A 5650-nucleotide genomic window follows, 5' to 3' on the forward strand; every position below is an offset into this window, starting at 1 on the left:
CTGCGAGGTCCCAGGGGCCGGGGGAAGGTAGCGGGCAGGCAGGGTGAAGCCCTGCGGCCCTGAAGGCAGGCGGCCACTGGAGCGCAGAGGACTCCCCTGCTGCCGCAGCCCTTGCTGAGGGGAAGGGGCTGCTTTGGGCACCCGCTGCCCTCGCCGGGGGCCAGGGCCACACGAGGGAGACAAAACAGCGGCCGCACTTGAGATTGGGATCCATGACCTGGGCCTGTGCGGGCTCCTCTCCTGGGGCATGCCCTGACCATGGCCACCTGCCACACCAGCCTCCCTCCTCCCTGCCCCGGGCTGGGCCTGTGCCTGCTCCTCTGAAGCCCAGGGGCTCCCAGCCCCTGAAGTGAGCACCCTTCTCTTTCCCTCACCTGGACCCTGCCCTAGCTACGCAGGGGCTCCCCACCGCACCACCCAGCCCTTCTCCTGGGGGCCCGCAGAGGGGGAGCCGAACACCCCTGGCCTGGCCAGGCGCCCGGAGGTCTGGGGCAGGATGGTGGCTTCGTGCCTTCCTGATCCAGCGCAGCCGCTCGCAGCACTGGCTGCTCTGCCGAAGAAGCCGGCGGCCTGGCTGTGCCGTTGGGAAGATGCGGCAGGGACAGCTGCTGCAGGGCTGTGGGTGAGATGGGAGCTGGGCAGAGCTCTCTGCGGAAGCAAGTCCTGGGGGCTTCGTGCTCTGGGAGAGGTGGGCCCCGGGGGCATGTGGCCCCAGCACCTGGAGGGGGTGGTATCTGGCAGCAGCGCAGCTGATCCGTGGCTGGAAACACCGGGCACAGCTGTGGGGAGCCTTCCCTCACCTGCATGTTTGGGGGTCTGGGGCTGGGAGAGCACTGCCAGCTCAGAGGCCAGCAGCTCACCGAAGACACAGAGTGTGGAAGAGGTTCAGGGGAAATCCATGGGGCAGCTGGGGGTGCTGGATGCCCGGTGAGCCAGTTCCTGCAGCTCCCTGCAGCTCCCTCTCTCTGAGGAGACTGAATGGTGAGCTGCTCACAGTTTGTGTGTGCTTTGCTTGGGGAAGAGGAATTTGAGTTCCTTGATGGAGCAAAGATGTAACAAGATCTAGTGGCTCTAAGATGATATCAGGCGAATCACTACTTGGAGTAAGGTGCAAAGTCTGAGCGTTGCTGTTAACTATCCATGGAATATTTTTATGTAGATTGGGATGGATGTTTCTAGAGCTCCCTAGGCACTTCTGAAATGAATTCTGGATGCTTTTCCACCCTGGGACCTCCTCTACCCCGTGTTAGGTTGGAGGTCACACTAAATGCGGTAGAACTGATTGCTTTGGACTTTGGTAATCCATTTGCTACAGTGCCACATGGTGAGTTATTAGTTAAGATGGAGATAAGTGCAAGAATTATAAGAGATTACTAGAGGAGTTCCCCAGTGGCTGGTCCCGGGCCCAGTTTTCATTAATGATCTTGGCATGCTGAAGTGGATGTGCTAATGAAATTGGCTGCTTATCCAAAGTTGGGAGGCATTGTCAATACAGGGGAGGACTGGGATATCCCATAGGAGGGGGTAGGCAATTTTGATGGCTGAGACAGTAGAAATGGGATGAAATGCAATAGTACAAAATGTAAGGTTATGTTGTTAATGGCCGAGAGCAGACTTTTCTGTTACGAGTTGACAGTGGGGACTTACCACTTGGAAATAATAGCAGAGAAGAAGGATGTAGGTGTGGTGCCAGTTCCAGTATTGGGCCACTCACTTTCTGCTCTGGGTGTTGCTCTCTCTGGGTTGAGAAGAGGTGGGAAGCTCTGTGGTCTGACGTGCGCTGTAACCGCTGCTGGTGGCTGCGAGCAGCAGTCACTAACAGGTTGCACGTCTTGGACATGCTGGAACCCAGCTGGGCTGAGGGAGAGCCCGATAGGGCTACTGAACGTGTGAGTATCGTAGGAAATATTTCACACTTGGCAACCCTGACCAGGGTTTGACAGTCTAAGCTGGGGCTGATGTAACCTGAACAGCATCTGTTCTCATGGAGATCAAGACAGGCAAATGTGTGGGCCCTTTCTGCCTATCAAAGCCCCTTCCACCTTCCAGAGGGAGGAACCTCGTTTGAAGCTTTGCAACTGTTAGCATATTTTTGTCCTGGAACCTGCACAAATAACAGAATATTTGCAGTTGTTTCCCTCCTCCAAAAACCCTTAGACATGGGGAAAATACTTTGAGGTGCGCGGAGAAAAAAATTGCAGAAAAATCAAACTGTGGTGCTCGGAGCTGCCAGTGTGCTGCTAGTGCAGAGCAGGCTACACTAGCAGTCTTTGCCGAGTGCTTTGCTTCCCAGTGGAAGCTTAAGGTTTTCAAAAAATTGGCCCATGTTGAAATCATGAGTCTGGCTGGCCGCCTGACGTGAGGACTGGGTGAGGAAGAAAGGTACAGCGCTGTGTCACTGGTTGCTACTGGAATTGCCCTGCATCCCATAAATCCTGCTGCTGCCAGAGAGCCGCTTAACAAAACCTTTGACCGCTCTGAATAAGGTGGTCATTGTTCTCTCCCACAGTAGTGCTACCATGTGGGCTTTCCACCATAGCCGTAGCTTTAACTACACGTGTGCCCTCACTCTAAAGGTGGTCTAGGACCAGAAGCATGTGGGAGTGCTCAAGTGTGATTGCTTTCCCAGACTCTCCCGGCTTTCTCTTGGGTAGAAGGAGGACCAGACACAAGTTCTATTCATAGGTCCGATCAAGGAGTAATCAACAGCAAACAGCACTAGTGGGGGACTCTGTTAGTCCTACTCTGCTTGTTCGGGTTTGGGTTGAAACCAGATGGAGAGAGTCCATGCTTAGGTGTGAGAACTTGTCCGTGAAAGGAATGCTTGCGTAGTTCTTACTTGCTGTTCAGATGAGAGGGGGTGGCAGCAGTGTGATTTATAGTGAGGACAAAACTGAACAAGTAAGGCAGACTGAGAGCTGAGAATACACCTGAAACCATACACTGGGAAAGAGAAACCCTGGCACCACAGACCTGAACTGGACAGGAAACAAGCACAGAAAATGCCTTTAGACAGCCACAGCAGCACCAGACGTTTGTCCTGTAACCTGTCTCCTTCTTGGTTGAGTGGGGCAGCTCTAGGCCCAGGATCAAATGCTGCCTGCGGTGTCACCAGTAGGGCAGAGGAGAATTAAGCTGTTCAGAAAAGGTGACCCCAATGTTTAAAGCAAGCAAGATCCATTTTAGCCACAACATGAAACGATGGATGAAAACTCTTTCTCCCCTGTTGCCCTCCCCAAGCAGGCAAAAATGTGTCAGGGTGGGTGACAAACCCTGTTCCGATGAGTGGAGGAGTCCAGAGGGACTCAAGGCAGGACAGATTTTAGGTTTCATTCTTTCTGCACGTCTGCTCTTCTCTCTCATCGAGAATCTCTGAAGTCAGAAGTCAAAGTTCTGAGGCAAGGCTCGATTCCCCAAGTGCTTCTTTCCCACATGTGGGCCCCACCCTCCTTCAATCGGCCTGAGACTCTTGCCACTGGGGTGGGCAGCAAGCAGCACACCGTGTCTTGGGGGGAGCGGGGATGTGCTAGTGGGGTGGTGTCTGGGATGGGGACCTGGGGGAATCATGAGGAGGGGCTTGGGCGGGTCGGTTCCAGATGAGTGAACCCATGGGTCCTGTTGCTTCATGATCTGTCCATCCAGGGTGGCACCCCCGTACTGTTCCTACCCTGCCAGCTACCTTTTCAGGGCCACAGCTGGCAATGCACTCCTACCCGAGGATCCCCGCCCCAGGATGTTGCTCTGGACGCTATCATGCTCCCCTTAGGATGCTCTTTCTCTGATCAAGAAGGTCAGCTGTAAGTGTACGCTTGTACTCGGACATCCTGCAGTAGCTACTGCAACCTGGGGGCTACAATCCCCTCCGTCTCCTGTTACCTGCGTAGCTGCACTGTTGCAGCAGCTTTTCTGAGGAGTGGATGGGAAGTGGGAAATGCAGGGCCATATTCCCATGGCCCTGGTGGTGAAGCAGGCGGCTATGTGAAGACTGCCCTCTCTACCGCATGAATACTTGAATCTGTAGTTAAAAGAGCAAAGTATCTGGAAGATCATAATTTCATAGAACCTAACCAGCCTGGCTTCAAAAAAGGAAAATCACGTCTCACTTACTGAATTCCTTGAACATGTCAAGGTTTGTAAAGGGAGATAATATCTTTTATTAGACCAATTGATATAGCTGGAAAAAACAGACAAGCTTTCAGGCACAGAAATACTTCTTGTATGTTTTTTTCCAGCTGTATCAGTTGGTCTAATAAAAAGTTATTACCTCTGCCCACAAATCTTATTTCACTTAATCCTTAGATCATCACAGTCACAGCACAACTACTTGAAAATGTCAGTAAGGAATGGAAAAAAGGAGAATTATTTGACACAATTTATTTAGACTTCTTAAAGTTCTTCAGGCAGACCATGAGCTTCTACCAGAGCTAAGCAGGTACGGAGTGAGATCTGGTGCCTTTAGTAAAAGGTATTCCTGGAAGGCTTAAAACTTTAGGGTTACACAGTCAATTTTCATCATGGCAAAGTGTTAACAGTGTAGTTCGAGGTGTGGTACAGTTCCTGATTGTAGCAGCAGAATAAATGGATGACAATTATTTAGGCTAATGAGGATGGGTGAAGATTGTGAGGAATGTCAGAGGTACCAGAAAAACACAAGCAAATGGACAAAGCCCTGGAGAACTGAATGTTTATTTAACATGTGGAGCTAAAACCAGATCTATTTACAATTAATCTATACATCTGCCCAGCCAAGAAAGGGACCCGGGGTAGTTTTATGCAGCTCAGTGGAAATCTCTGCACAACTTATGCTTAAGAGGCATGTGTGTAATGATCGTTGCGCGTACATTCAATCCTTGGGACTGCCTCCACCGAGCGCTCTGGGGACCAGCTGCCCCGTCTGGAAAGCAGTGTTATAGAGAGAATTGGGAAGAGCATCAGAAGCGATCAGGAGACTTGGCAAAACCCTCTATGAGGAGACAGATCTACAAGGCTGGGATTATCTGCCTTAGTGGGAACTTAAAAAGTGTATACAGTAAAGAGCTGGAGAAGACAGAGTGGCAGGCTGTTTTTAACCTGCCCCTACTGCATGTGAAATTAAGAACTGATAAAAGAGTACTCGCATGACGTATTGTGCTGAGAAATTGTAGCACCGCAGTCACTGTTAGTCAGGCCAAGATTTTAAGATTGCTAACGGGGCTGGATATTTATATGGCTACCAGGAGTACCCAGCGTTGTAATTCATTGCCGGCTGTTTGGCAGGAATACCCAGTCTGCGTTGAGCCAGTCTTTATGAGGTGCGTGGCGCCCCGGCTGCCCCTGGCTCCAGGAACAGAAAAAGTGTATACAGTAAAGAGCTGGAGAAGACAGAGTGGCAGGCTGGTTTTAACCTGCCCCTACTGCATGTGAAATTAAGAACTGATAAAAGAGTACTCGCATGACGTATTGTGCTGAGAAATTGTAGCACCGCAGTCACTGTTAGTCAGGCCAAGATTTTAAGATTGCTAACGGGGCTGGATATTTATATGGCTACCAGGAGTACCCAGCGTTGTAATTCTCATTGCCGGGTTTGGCAGGAATACCCAGTCTGCGTTGAGCCAGTCTTTATGAGGTGCGTGGCGCCCCGGGGCGAGTGACAAGAGGGCCGGACCGGACC

The sequence above is a fragment of the Aptenodytes forsteri genome, unplaced genomic scaffold (genome assembly GCF_000699145.1).
Source record: "Aptenodytes forsteri isolate BGI_AS27 unplaced genomic scaffold, ASM69914v1 Scaffold193, whole genome shotgun sequence".
Lineage (NCBI taxonomy): Eukaryota > Metazoa > Chordata > Aves > Sphenisciformes > Spheniscidae > Aptenodytes > Aptenodytes forsteri.